This window comes from Sus scrofa, chromosome 8 (assembly GCF_054392235.1).
Source record: "Sus scrofa isolate SSC_HxYL_T2T_F1_AM1 chromosome 8, Sscrofa_HxYL_maternal_Yorkshire_Landrace_v2.0, whole genome shotgun sequence".
NCBI lineage: Eukaryota > Metazoa > Chordata > Mammalia > Artiodactyla > Suidae > Sus > Sus scrofa.
The window spans coordinates 96,641,417-96,656,749 of NC_139390.1; the positions used below are offsets into that span (position 1 = coordinate 96,641,417).

Genomic DNA, 15,333 nt, shown 5'->3' on the forward strand with positions numbered 1-15,333 from the left:
TATTCTTGGTTCTATCCTTGCTAAGTAATCCTACTTCTGAAGTTCCTGCTGTGGTGCAGAGGGTTAAGAATCCAACTGAAGTGGCTTAGGTTGCTTCAGAGGTGCAGTGGGTGGAAGGATCCAGCATTGATGTAGCTGGTCACAGCTGCAACTTGGATTCAATACCTAACCTGGGAGGGGGAAATTTCATGTGCTGAGGGTATGGCCATAAAAATAACAATGACTAAGTAACCCTAGTTCTTGGATTTTGAATCATTTACAAAGTGAGTAATTAATTTCAAGTTGGGTCCTTCAATTAACTCTTAGTTATAACACTGGTAATAAGAAAGAATAACTCTTAAACGCTTGAATTTTAGCACTCATCTAGTCTAACCCGTGATTTAAATATTCACCTAGACCATGATGGAAAAGAATATATGGAAAAAAAATGTATGTATATGCATAACTGGGTCACTTCATTGGACAGCAGAAATTGGCACATTAAATCAACTATACCTTAATAAAACTAAATAATTACACACATATGTTCACTATTAATAAATATGTATTTCCAATTTAGACCACCTCCACAAAACTTAAAATTTAGATTTTTATATAAGGTATAGAGTTATTAAAATGTTCCATAGGCATTTAAAAATGATAAGATCCTGGGAGTTCCTGTTGTGGCTCAGCACGTTAAGAACCCAACTAGTATCTACGATGATGTGGGTTTGATCCCTGGCCTCACTCAGTGGGTTAAGCATCCTGCATTGCACCAAGCTGTGGCATAGGTTGTGAATAGGGCTTGGATCTGGTATCGCTGTGGCCCAGGCTGGCAGCTGCAGCTTCAGTCTGACCCCTAACTCCAGGAACTTCCTTATGCCCCAGGTGTAGCTCTAAAAAAAAAAAGATCAAGTCCAAGTTTGCTCACACTCTCTCTTTCTCTCTCACTTTTGTCTCTCCTTGTGTCCTGTACCATTGTGATTCACTATTCACCTACCCACTCAAGCAGGAAACATGAGGTTCAGGCTTAACAACTTCTTGTTTTTTTCTGCCTCCTAATCCAGTGACTAAGAAGGTCTGGTGAATTCTGCTTCTCTAATGTCCCTTCCAGTCTGTGCTTTTCTTTCACCACCACTGTTAGGGAAGCTTGCTTAGATTAGCACACATACTCTTATCTCCCTTTCTTGCCTTCAATTATGACTTCTCTAATTTATTTTTCACACTATTACCAGTTTGATCTTTCCCAAATATAAAGCTAACCATAGTACTCTATTGTATTGTTCAGGAGATAGTTGACTTTTCTTTTTTTTCTTCCTTCCCTCCTTCCTTTTGTTTTTTTAAATCATAGTGTTACAGACTCAGGTTCTTAGACTCTCTTTAATCCATAGAAATTGATAAGAGGCCAGAGGAGAAATTCAGGCAAGGCTCTCTCAGACTGGTGCTGCAGCAAAACAAATAACATTTTCCCTCACTCACTCAACAAGGTGGGGGAGGCAAAGCTGGTCCCTGAAATGGGGTGAGGGTAGGGATGTACCCAGGGATTGAACCTGAGAGGTGGGTTAAGAGGTCTGTCCACCCCCTTGGTGGTACTGTGTGCAGGGATCATGCATAGTACCCTGCTTTTGCTCTGGACACCTCAGAAGTGGCATTTGAGTTTTGGTCGTTTTGTCTCTTTTTGCTCAAAATTTACTCCAACTACGGCAGGCACGCAGTTATTTTTAGTCCTTTATAATTTCTTTGTATTTTGTTGCTCTAGGAGATATTTGTCCAGGTGCAATCACTGCAGCAAAAGATCCCAGTTGCAGGTCCAGCCTGTTTCAATGCCAAATAAGACACTCGGCAAGCTCCAATTTCTCTTATACTCTGATATATATATATGCTATGTTTCTGTTATCTGGAAACCTGAACATTTCATTAAAGGAATTATGCTTCTCTTGCTTCAGTGCTTTTTGATGTAGTATTTCCTTGCCTGGAATGCTCTTCCTCCTCAATGTCTTTGTAAATTTTCCCTATACATCTGGTTCACTCTCATATGTTAAGACTCATCTGTTACTCACCTAACTGTAAAATTTGAGGGAATGAACACTTTTTCTAGTCTTCCAGAGTTCCCACCATGTGCCTAACTATACTATAGCTCTATAACTTTTTTATAGATTTAGACAGTTTGCAATTATTATCTATGTATTAATTAAGGGATGGCAATGCACTTAATTCTAGAATTAAGCACAAAGTTGGGCATGTTGGGTATAATTGCTAAATGTTTGCTGAATAAATGAACTAACAGTGTTAGAGAATTTTGAGCTCTCTGTCAAAATAATTATCAAGGAGAAAGCACACCTAGTGTCTGTGCCATGGGGCACTTTTTCCAACAGTTGCTATCAAGCTGTTTTCCATTCTTTAATGCAAACAATTTTTGTTTCATTCTTAAATAACTTCCGTAAAAACAATCCTCCAGCCCCCAACTACATCCTCTCTAAAGCCGACTGCTACCCCAAACTCCTCTGTATCAGTTACGGAAACTCTAATAGTAATTTTTAAAAATCCCAATTCAAACCAGTTTACAGTATAACCAAGCAGGATTATATGGGGCCTTCCCAGGACACCAGGACAGATCCCCCCACTTCTATCATATCCTCTGCCAGCCTCTTGCTTATGTTATATTCAAACTTTCCATATTTTTACAATAATACTCTTTGTTTTTACAATAATACCGTTTTGCTAATCTAGGATAAATGTAACTATGCGTTATAATTAGTTGTCAATTCTCTTCAGACTCTTTAACCTAAAATGTTTTCCTACCTTAAAAATTTTTTTTTAAATTTTTGATTAATAATGTCAGTAAAACTTTTTTTTTTTTTTTTTTTTTTTGTCTTTTCTAGGGCCGCTCCCGCAGCATATGGGAGGTTCCCAGGCTAGGCGTCAAATTGGAGCTGTAACCACCAACCTATGCCAGGGCCACAGTCCAAGCTGCGTCTGCGACCTACACCACAGCTCACGGCAACGCCGGATCATTAACCCACTGAGCAAAGGCAACCTGATGGTTCCTAGTCGGATTCGTTAACCACTGCACCACGACAGGAACTCCCAGCAGTAAAACTTTTTAAAGGTTGAAACCATATTTCTTTTTTTTAAGTTTATTTTAGGATTATTTTAAATTTAGCAGAAGAGTTGCAAATACATACAGAGAATTTGCTTACATTGCCCCATCCCCGTTTTTAAGATCTGACATTATATGACTTTTCTCAAAACTGATAAATCAACACGGATGCATTACTATAATCCAAAATCCAGCCTTATTTGAGTTTCATTGGTTTTCCTGTTAAGGTCCTCTTTTTATTTCTGGGTCTGACCCAGGTCCCACATTGCATTTATTTGTCTTATCTCTCTATTTTCCTCTGGTCTTGGTCGGTTTCTGATTCTTTCCTTGTTTTTTCTTGTGGTGATAGTCATAAGGAGCATTGAGCCAGTATTCTGTAGAATGTCCCCAATTTGAGTTTACCCTGTATTTTTTCGGCTTTTTTTTTTTTTTTCCTTCAATTAGGCTAGGGCAATGGGTTTTTTAAAAGAATACCAGAGGTGTAAAGACCATCATGAGGGTCTTTATATCCACATAATCTCACTGCTGAGGTTAACAGTCTAGTGTTTGCCAGTCCTTCATTATAATGTTACTATTTTCCCTTCCTTATCCTATTTTTAGAAGCAAATCACTAAGTGTAGAATACCCTGGGGCTTGGAGGGGTGGAAGATTGGATTGGTAGAGGGGCTCAGAAGCTGGTGACAGGAATTAAACTCTGCCTCCTGTAAAGTGGAATATTTACATATATTATTTGTAGTCATTTTTTAAATATTCCCCTTGATCTTCATTCTTTTTCCCAAATCTCATATCTGCGGTATCTCATAGGAGAGAAATTCAGCAGGCCAATTCAAACCATCAACTTCCAGTATGACATAGAACCAGAGAATACGTTTCAGTTCTATATTTAAAATTCTGTAAACCTACTTTCCATCATTTGATTTCTCCAACAAATTTTAATTTGACATATGAGGCATTATTAAAATATATTTACTATGGTGAAAATTAGAATTCGTAGAATACAGAAAAAGAAGCTATCAAGCCATCTGTTGGAGAAACCTTAATACTTAAAAGGACTTTCCTTTCCCTGATACTTGTACTTTTCTCCCACCTCTCATATGCTGCTCTAGATATGACAGCTGCCATGGGTGATTAGATTCCTCACCTGCAAAATCTAAATTTCACATGCTTAATGTATCATCTTATCTAAAATAATATATAGTCATAGAAAGGCCATCTATATTTATAACTGGATATATTTGTATATTGGTAACTTATATGCCACCACAGTGCAGAGGAAGCCTCAATATGTCAGTTGCACTTGACAGAGGACTTACTTATTGCTTTCATTTTTCAAAAAGGGCATGAATATTTTTATATACTTTTGTCTAATTTTGAATTGCCGGCTCAGTGTCAAGTGGCATTTTTTAAAAGAGAGTTGATTTTCAAGAAAAAACATTTAATGTAATGGCTATTGGTTAGAATTTAGGAGGAAACCTATTAATAAAAACAAGGCTGAACTTATCACCAAAGCTTATCTGCTTTTTTAATGGTTTTGTATATAGCTTTTGTCTATTACATATGAAGAATAAAGATGTAAAGTGGTGTAATGGTGTGGTATAAAACTTAGAATTCTAACTCCACTACTTAATATTTCTCAAGTGTTTAAAATAGAGAAAATAATAGTTTTTTTAAAGGTCATTTTATCAATCAAATAAATTTAAATGAATACTTAGTATTTTTATTTAGCAGTCTGAGGCAGTGGTAAGTCATATTTAACTTTTTAATATAGTAAAACACATGGATTTATTTTCTCTAAAAATTAAACAAATTGAGGTCATTTTAGTGAGTACTTTGTAATTCTTCCAGATGACAAGTAAAACCATACATGATCATTCATTTAACAAAATCCTCCAGGGCAAAAGTACCCTTTGCCTGGTAATAAAGGATTGTCCTAGTCTTGAACCCACTTGTATGTTGCCACTTCCCTGGCTCTTTCTAGAGGATTTAGTTCCTGTCCTCTGGATGTTGTTATTTAGGAAGAGAGTCAGGGGAGGTGAGGAAATCCAAGATACAACAGGGACATTTACAACCATATTCATTTCCTAATCCGTCTCCAATAAAATCAAAAACGTATTTTTAGCAGGGGAGACTGAAGCCCCTTTGGAACACATAGGCTTAGGGTTATGCTGTAACTTTACTAATTCTTTTCCCAATTAAAGCTTATCTTAAAATTCATTTTCATTTGCTATTTCTTCCAGAAAGTGATAGGGAGACTACAGAGCACATAGTGAACTCACATTCTGTGATCTTTAATCCCTAGGTGTGACCATTTTGTTTTCCCTAGTGCTCCATGCTTGTAATTGCATCTTTAGAAGCAATACGAATTTATCAGAGTTAATGAAATATAAACAGGTAAAAAGTTACCTCTAAAGGAATTTGATCATATCAGTGTCTTAGAAAGATAAGTATTGTTTCCTTGGGTGTATAAAATTACTAAGGGCTATTTTAAACACTGTGAAAATGCAAAATCATCATATTAACACCCAGTATTGCCCACACACATTTGCTATATTATTTCTCAAGTCTTATGAATATATATACATTTTTTCATATCATATGTTCATTCTACTTAAAATACTTTTTAACTTATTGAAGAATATGGGAGTCCCCATTGTGGCTTAGCAGGTTAAGGACCCAGCCTTGTCTCTGTGAGGATGCGGGTTCAATCCCTGGCCTAGCTCAGGCGTAGGTGGTAGATGCTGCTCAGATCTGGTGTTGCCATGACTGTGGCGTAGGCCAGCAGCTGCAGCTCCGATTTGACCTTTAGCCCGAGAACTTCTATATGCAGCAGGTTCAAGAAAAAGAAAACTATTGAAGATTGTCAAATATTGTATAAAATGTCAGTGGCTACATAGTTTACTGCCGGGGATATGATTGTGGCAAATATGCACTTATCTAGCCCAAGATTAAAAGGAAATATTCTTAGCTTATTAGAATGGTAATAACTACGTATAGTTATTATATTTAGTTGCTCTTAAAAAATTAATCCTGAATATGAGAATGGTAATATGCACAAGCTAAATTATAGACTAGCAACATATTTCCCTTTGTTTTATGATATATAACATATTTTATTGAAGAAAGTTGAACTACAATGTTGTCTTAATCTCTGCTCTACAGCAAAGTGATTCAGTCATATTCTTTTTCATATTCCTTTCCATTATGGATTATTACAGGATATTGACTAGAGTTCCTTATGCCATACAGTAGGACCTTGTTGTTTATCCATTCCATACATAATAGTTTACATCTGCTAATCCCAAACTCTTTCTTCACCCCTTTCCTACCCCCTTCCCATTTGGCAAGCCCAAGTATGTCCCCTATATCTGTTTCTGTTTTGTAGATAAATTCATTTGTGTCATATTTTAGATTCCACATATAAGTGATATCATATGGTATTTGTCTTTCTCTTTATTGCACTTTAGACTGAGTTTGGTTTTTTTTTTTTACAAATGAAGGCTTGTGCAACCTTGCATCAAGCAATTCTATTGATGCCATTTTTTTCTCATAATGTTTCAAACTTTTTCATTATTTTATTTGTTAAGGTGATCTGAGATCAGTGATCTCTGATGTTTCTACTATGACTTACCGAAGGTTCAGGTGATGGTTAGCATTTTTTAGCAATACATAAATTTTTAATTAAGGTATATACATTGATTTTTTTAGACATAATACTGTTGCACTTAACAGACTACAGTATAGTACAAAGATAGTTATATATAGATTGGGAAAAACAAAGAATTCCTGTGACTTGCTTTATTTCAATATTCTCTTTATTCCAGTGGTCTGGAACCCAATCTGCTGTATCTCTGAGATATGCCTGTACTTATCCCTGAAAAAGGAAGAATGTTGAACACCATATATTTTTTCCCAATTATCTATATGGGCGGAAAGGGTGGAAATGGAGAAGATGGTAGCTAAGGCAAGGTTCTAATTCGCAACTTTTTAATAGTCTTACATAATCAAAAAAACAAACCAAAACCAAAAAACCTCGATGAGAAAGTAAAAAAATTCCTAAAAATCAAAACTAGTGAAGCTGATTTAAAATGTATTTTCTGTTTAGGTTAATTCATAACATATTAGATTTTTTTTTCCATTAAAACAGAGCAGTATGTTTGTAGGAAAAGTTGAACTGCGAAGAATTATTGGAACTCAATTCAGCTTCCTTATCTTAATAGCAATGCTGATGTTTTTACATTGAAACTAATTTATTCACAGTTGGATAAAAAAGAAGTAATAATGTTAACTTTATATTGGAACTAAAATTTTCAGTAAAAAAGAAAATACAGGTTTAAAAGAAAACAGATTAGACAAGTATCTTGTGTTAGAAATTTAAATCGCAGATACATTATGAACACATACATTAGTTTTATTTCTAAACTTTTACTGGCTCTGTCTCTTAAAAAGGCCAAGAAATGGTGACCATCACGTGGCATCCAAATTATGATTTCTCTAAATACATTTCACTGATAAAAAGAGCAGCAAGGATTTCCCCTTGTGACTCAGTGGTAATGAACTGGACTAATATCCATGAGGACAAGGGTTCAATCCCTGGCCCTGCTCAGTGGGTTAAGATCTGGTGTTTCTGTGAGCTGTGGTGTAGGTTGGCAGCTGCAGCCCCAGTTCGACCCCTAGCCTGGGAACCTCGATATGCCACGGATGTAGCCCTAAAAAAAAAAATAAAAGCAGCAAAAGCTGTAGGAGGAAATATAGAAATATAGATTAGCTGAAACATCTCATTGCCAAAAAAGAAGGATGCTATCAGAACAAAAAACAAAAAGGCTACATCAAAAGAAAACAAAGGCAATAGATCTACTTGGGGCACTGTGCAAAAAGTATTTTCAAGGAGGTTCCCAGTGTGGTGCAGCTAGTTAAGGATCCAATGTTGTCTCTCTAGCTGCTCTCGTCACTGCTGAGGCACAGGTTCAATGCCTGGCCCAGTGCAGTGTGTTATGGATCTGGCATTGCTGAGCTGTGGTGTATGTTGCAGCTGTGGCTCAAGTTCTGTCCCTGGCCTGGGAACTTCCGTACGTTGAATAAATGTTGAATCATTGTGGGCTGATGTGTTATTTTAAACAAACTGCCAGTGGCAAAAAAAAAAAAAGGTTTTGAGAAATTTTATATCATTTTATATATATTTTTAGCTCCAGAGGGAGAATGTACTTTTAAGTAATTTCTGTTTAAAGGGTCTATTTGTGATTATTTAAATAAAAATACATGGAGTAATCAATTTTAGAACATCTTTTTAGGCGACATATTTCCTTACAAAGATATTTCACAAGAGATATTCTTTGATTTTATAGAAGGCAGGAGATGGTATATTAATTCTCTTTATATTTCTAAATCTGTGTAATATAATGAAATACAACTTGGGTTTATATTGTATTTTTATTGAACTTTGACAAATATAATTTACGTTAACAAATTGTAACATAAATAGGAAAACAATATTATCTTAAAATGCTTATTTTCTGTATTCATGTGCGTACACACACTCAGATAAAATGGGGCCACTTGAACACATGAATTTAATCATCTTTCATTATTATTAAAATAATCTATCTAACACTAAATTCCCATATGCCATGCATACTTACCCCAGGAGGAAAGTGTTGCTATTTCTAATTTGTGACATTTTTAATTTGTCTGATTAACATTTGCCTCCTTTGAATTATAAACAAATTTTAATAATAACCTTATGATTAGTGAATGACTTTTCCTAATTCTAAATGGGAATGAAAAATAATGTAGATGTCAAGTATATTAGAATATGACCTCTAGCTCACTAAATTAAGTTAGTTAACATTTTTAGACAAATTTACAAAAAGAACTTTCATGTAATTTATCTCTTATGATAGTTGCAGAAACCCTGTAAGGTTGCTATTCTCCCCTCCATTTTACAGATGGAAAAAGTGAATTTTAGAGAGTATGTGAGTCATCCAAGGTCATATAGTAATAACTTGGATTCAGACTAAGTTCAGATTCTGTCTAGTTTTTTTCTATTGTCCTACAGCAGCTCTTCTTTGTAAGTAAATATTATAGTATTGGAAAAATAAAAGCTTAATCACTTGTGGATATCACCCTCAGCCTGACACCTTTCCTTCGAAAATAGACATGGTATTTTTTGAATTTTGAAGCAGACCATCCAATCAGTTTTCTCATATCATGCACATCATTTGGACTGTTTCCTCCAATGAAATTCTGAATCTCTATAATGCCTTATATGTACATTATACATTTAGATAGATAGAATATATATAAATTAGTGGAAGTATAAATTAAATATCAATAAGTATCTATACTTTACTTATATACATTTATTATATATATTTATTTATGAACCATTTAAATTTGGATTTATTTTATACAAACAAGATGCTGTAGAGGACAAGTGATATTTAAGATAGAGCACTCCGATAATCCTTTTATCAATTCTAACACATACTAGAAGACTTTGTCATTACTTCAAATGAATCAAGCGAAAGAACAAGGAATTAACTAGTGCAGCTAAACTGAGGAACAACTGATATGTGAGCACTGGGAGATACTTTAACTAGTAGTATTTCTCCCCCATTCAAATCCCATATATGCAACATGAAAAACACAGTGCTGGAATACAATCCAAACTGTCATGTACTATGTCCAGGAGAAGCTCAGTGAAGATTGAAATGACTGGGAACTTTAAGAACTATATGCAGACATCCTCAGGTAGGTCACTACTTCTGTCCTTTATACTTGTAACATGATATGGAAGAGCAAGGTTATGTTGAAAAAAACGTGTTTTATACAGAAAATCAAATCGTAAAATAAATGATTACTTTAAATCCCTGTATATATTTCAAGTCCAGTATGAAAAAAAAGTTATCAAAACAGGATTTTTGATATTTGGATGATTTCCTAATAATATATTATGTATTTATAGAGCTATAAGGAACATTTTTGATTAAAATGCTAGTGGAAGGCAGTAATGATGGGCCGTACTCTGTGGAAGGCTGCACCTAACTTGTGAATTATTTCTCTTCATATGAATTCTGGAGAAGAGATATCTTTGAAGCATATATCGTCACCTACCAGTGAAATTCAAAACAAATCATAGCATGAGAGTCACTTTATATATTTCATGAAAATTAATAGAAAAATAAAAGCAGAGTATTTAATTCGTGACTGTCAACATTATTTTTATTTGCTCAATTCAATTTTACTTATCACTGATGTAAAAATTACAGATGGTGAAAGTCAAATGATATAGAAAATGTTCCAAAAAAGCAACACCATTCCATATATCCCTTTCTGAATCACAGTTTGGTTTCTACCCCTCTGTAGAAGCAGTAATTTTTTTTTTTTTGAAATGTCTATATTTGGGGTTCTCTTGTTTTTCTCCAAAATGCTAAGTAATTTTTTTATACCAGCATTTCTTGAAATATTAGGATTAACTTTTTTTTGTTACTACTTTTTATGACAGATGAAATTGATAACATATAGAATTCACTTCGAGTCCCTCTTTCTCTTTAATTGCAGGTTATGTATGATAATTTTAGTCATTTTTATAATTAAATAATATTCTGTACATTAATATCTCACGAATTCATGTTTTTATTTATTGTTATTAGAAAAACAGTCAAATATACAAAAAAAACAAAAACCGAAATGGCTATGCATAGTCATAGTCATCATACAGGTTTAGCTAATACAATATTTTTCTGCATATACTACATTTATTTACATATTTGGGGCTGAATTATTTTAAATTGTTGACCTTATAGTTCACCTTTGTACACTTATGTGTCTTTCTTAAAACTATTTTCTTACATACCATAATACCCATTTTAAAAAACGATTTTTTATATAATATCTAATCCGTATTGAAATGTGTTCAATTGCCATCAATTTTAGCCCTATTTTATTTTATTTGGCCACAGCCCCCAGCATGCAGACTTTCCTGAGCAAGCATGGAACCTTGGAGCAACTGTGTAACCAGAGACACAACAGTGACAACACCAGATCCTGGCCCCAGGCGCCAGAGGGGCCTTTTTTTGTTGTTTCGTTGTTGTTGTTGTTGTTTTAAGGTCAGGCCTGGAGGCCCTCCCAGCCAGGGGCCTGGCTGAGGACCAGCACCAGTTCGGCCCCGACTCAGAGAGCAGCGCGCCAGCAGACCGCCCCGCACGCCCCACGCTGCGCGGGAACGCCCTGCGCAGGCCAAGTGCCGCCCACCCTGCTCGCAGCGGACAAGCCGGACAAGCCGGCTCTTGGAGCGCGGGGCTCACGACTCAGTGCTCTGCCTTCCATCGGGTTCTGCCGTGCCTTTGCTATCTCTTCATGTCATTATATAAGGTAATATTAACACACCTTTTTTCTTCCCCCTCTCCCCAACTTCCTCTCTCCTGCCATCTACTCTTTATACTAAATTCACCATGATTAGATTTTTCTGCCTTGCGTATAGTTGCCTATAAAAGTGGAATTAACTGTATAGAAACAGTGAACTGGGGCAAATGAAGGCCTGTAGCCTACTCTTGTCTTTGGTCCGGTGGGAAACGGACTAGAGGTTCACTTTGAGTTCGTGCTATCCTGGGGGTAGTGGCCTGGGATCCCTAACAGAGGTGTGAAGGTAGTGGGACTGGGCTGAGTGGGTGCTTGAACTGCCAAGCACATACAACAAAATTAGAGGCCTCAGCTGGTCTTGCAAGGAGTTCAGGTGCTGAGTTGACTCTTCCCAGGTGCTCCTCAGTGTGGTGTTGGGGGCGGACCTTTGCATCTGCACTTGTACCGATTGCTGCACACTTGCTGCGTTGTGGATGTGGGTAAACTCGGACCTTGGCAGCTTCCTGAGGCTGTGGGAAATTTCTCAGAAGCCGTTCAACTGAAAGGTGTTAGAAGCCAAGGCTGTTGGAGGCTCCTGAAGGGGTGTCTGTGCGGCAAGTCACAGCATGTACTGTGTCACAAGCTGCAGGTGCTGCCAGGCATCAGAGTGGTCAAGCCAAAATGGAATCTGAGTGGAGGAAAGTGTCTTCAAAGCCCCTGCCCCCATAAGGCCCCTGCCCCTATAAGGTGATCTTGGCAGAGATGCCTGGGTGAAGTCTCAGCTGAGCTCAGCTCCCCTAAGGAGGCCTCCACTCAGAGGAGGCTAGGAATGCAGATATTAGTAAGACATGGGCAGCCAGGGAGATGGCTCAGTCCTTGATTGTTACTCCCCTCAAAGACTGCAGAGCCTTGGCTGTTCTCCAAGTCTGGGGTGGGAGGGCAGCTTTCCACCAGGTCTACCAGGGAGGCCTTTGTTATCACCCATGGTTGGGCCTGGAAAACTCCCACACAGAAGTTTCCATCCAGGAGCCAGACACACTACAGCTCATTTCTCCATGGTTACTAACCTTAAACTATCTTTGTCTTCAGATTGGAAACCTGTTAGGAAATACAGGTGGCTGAGTCTGAATTAATCCTTTGGCCTTTGTGAGGGTTGGCCCAAGAAAACTGATGTGGAGTTTCTCTCCTATGGTTGAGGCAAATTGAGTGCATTGTCAGAGAATCTTTTGAAGATCACAAGGATGTAACTCCTGAGAAAAATGTGACCCTCGGAGTTCTGGCACTGTTGTGGAAAGGTTTAAAGTCAGTCCCATAGATGTGCTCGATCTTCTAAATATCTTCACTGGGGGCTGGGACTGTGGTCTGCATGATTCTGTATTACTGGTTGGTTGATGGAGAGACAGCAGTTCCTTTTCCCTTGAGGGGTTGTGCCTAGTGTTCTCTGAGACTAACATGACAGACCAACACATACGAGGCAGCCAGAGTAAGACTCAGCACTCATAGAAGCAGAACATCACAGTAAAGATGCTGCCTGAGACTGATAATTGGAACAGGAAAAATTAATCACAGCAATTAAGGAAATGCCAAAGCTTCAGCACGCATCCATACCCTCACACATACATATAGTTAAGCAAGGGGAAAAAAAATCTGAATTCTGAATAATACTGAAACATTTCCCTTCTACAGTTGGAGGATAGGGTTGTCTTTTGAGGCCTAAATTAGTGGCCTGGCAAACAAGTTGAAAGAAATTTCTTTAAGTGTCTTTTAGCAATATAAAAAGAGGGAAAAACATCTGGCTTGATAAATTTAGATTAATTTTAAGGAATAAAATGAACATAAGAATACAAGCAATGAATAAATAAAATAGACCTGAGTATTCAGACAAAAAGAGCTCACCAAAATCCAGAGAGTAATGGAGACACGAAACAACATCTGGTTGCAGGAATTTATTTGTATTTGTGTATTGAAACGTGTCCTGATGAAATGGCATATGATTATAAGAACATGCGGGAATATGTATGATTATTCACCAGGTTATGACCAGGTTATTAAGTTATTAATATAGCAAGAGGTAGGGGTGGATGAGGGGGAGAGACAAAAGAGAGAGCCAGCCCAATAAGAGAAAAAATGGGGCCTCCCCCAAATAATCATGATTAACTGGCTTCATAGATTAAAATTAGCATTAATCTTAATCCATTTATCTCAGTTGTTTTCAGTTAACATTGGTTAATTTAAAAACAAGAATGCCTGTGGAATATTTTTGCAGAAGACATAAAAACAGAGTAATTAAAAGCTCAAGTTTTAGATCCAACCTATCTACATTAAAATCTTAGATCCAGCACTAAGGAATATAACTTTGAAAAAATTACATAAACTCTGTTCATTAGTTTCTTTGTTATTTATTCATGTTATTACATTTATGTTGTTCATATAATGTGAAATAGGACCTGCTTCATAGGACTATGTAGAGAATCAAATAATTCATGCCATGAGAAGATTTTAGAATAATAGTACCTGGTAAATAGTTGGTTTTCGATAAATGAGGGTGGCAATTGTTACTATTGTTGTTTTTACATATTCAACATCAGGGCTTTTGTACCACTCAGAAGAGAATGTTCATAGTATGACTGTTTTTGTTTTGCTCTATTTCAATTTGCTTCAAAATAGTGTCTTAGCTTTATTATAGAGTAAGTTATGTTTTGGAGTTTATAATTTCCTTTTATATTTTTGGATAAACAAGAAAATGCTCTCTTTATGATGACAAATGCTACTTTCCTTACTCTAGTTATATATGGGATGAAAACTTTAGGTTTTTGAACATGTTCTCTGGTAGAGATTCCACTGGTAGAGAACTTTAATCTGGAGTCTTTTATTACGAGGACACATCTCTCAGACTGACACCATTCTACCCTCCCCCTTCCCTCCCTCTCTGTTCTCTTTTTCTTTCTTCTTTCAATCTTGAGAGAAACGTTCTTTTTAGGGCCACACCCATGGCATACGGAGGATCCCAGGCTAGGGATCTAATTGGAGCTGTAGCTGCTGGCCTGCTCCACAGCCACAGCAATGTGGGATCTGAGCCGCATCTGAGACCTACACCACGGCTCATGGAAACACTAGATCCTTAACCCACTGAGCGAGGCCAAGGATCGAAGTCACAACCTAATGGTTACTAGTAGCGTTCATTAACAACTGAGCCATGATGGGAACTCCCAAGAGAAATGTTCTTGAATTTCATTTATCTCCTTCCCATTTTCCACCATAATTTTTGTGAAATAGATATTTTCAAGTTTGAACTAACTGATGGAATTTGATGACGTCATGTCTGTATGCTACATAATGGTTTCATTGTCACATTTGCCAGATGCTGGCCTGAATATTAAATTTAGATTGAGTATCATTTTTTTCTGAAAACTTTAAAGTCATTACTTCTATTAACATCAAGAGTCATCAGTGAGAAGTCCTGGGGAGGTCTGATTCTTTGCTTTGTAGATGGCCTGTTTTCAGAAGGTTCCAAAGAATGGTAGTAGGTCTTTTTTTTTTTTAATATCCTGCTTGGTGCTTCATCAGTGTTCTCGGTGTGATAGCTGCTTAGCTCTGATCTACTTATGATCTACACCTGAGCTGGGAGAGTTACTCTATTTGTTCTCTCTTTCCCTCATACTGTTTGTCACATATTAGACCAGCACAACTAATCTTTTTATCACATTTTCTCACTATTTGTCTCCTTTTATTTTTATTATCATTTTAAAGAAATGTGTACAGACACAAGTGTACAGCACAGTAATTATCACAAAATAAACACACCTATCAGTATGACACAGAGAAAGAAATAGAACAAGATCCCCTCACATTTCTTCCCCAAAACTACAATTCCTACTCTGCATAGATAACTACTGTTGTAACTTTATATTATATAA

At 36.7% G+C, this 15,333-nt stretch overlaps 1 long non-coding RNA gene across 2 annotated transcripts in view; it reads left to right on the forward strand.

Moving 5' to 3' along the window:
• Positions 1 to 9,764: 9,764 nt before the first annotated feature.
• LOC106504725 (uncharacterized) overlaps positions 9,765 to 15,333 on the forward strand; it is a 58,600-nt gene continuing 53,031 nt past the window's right edge. The window contains exons 1-2 of one of the 2 annotated variants that reach the window (XR_014812969.1): positions 9,765 to 9,826; positions 11,038 to 11,449. This is a non-coding gene — a long non-coding RNA (uncharacterized LOC106504725). Of the gene's footprint in view, positions 9,827 to 11,037; positions 11,450 to 15,333 lie in introns of those variants that run through there. The other variant, XR_002346784.2, reaches the window with a different exon arrangement.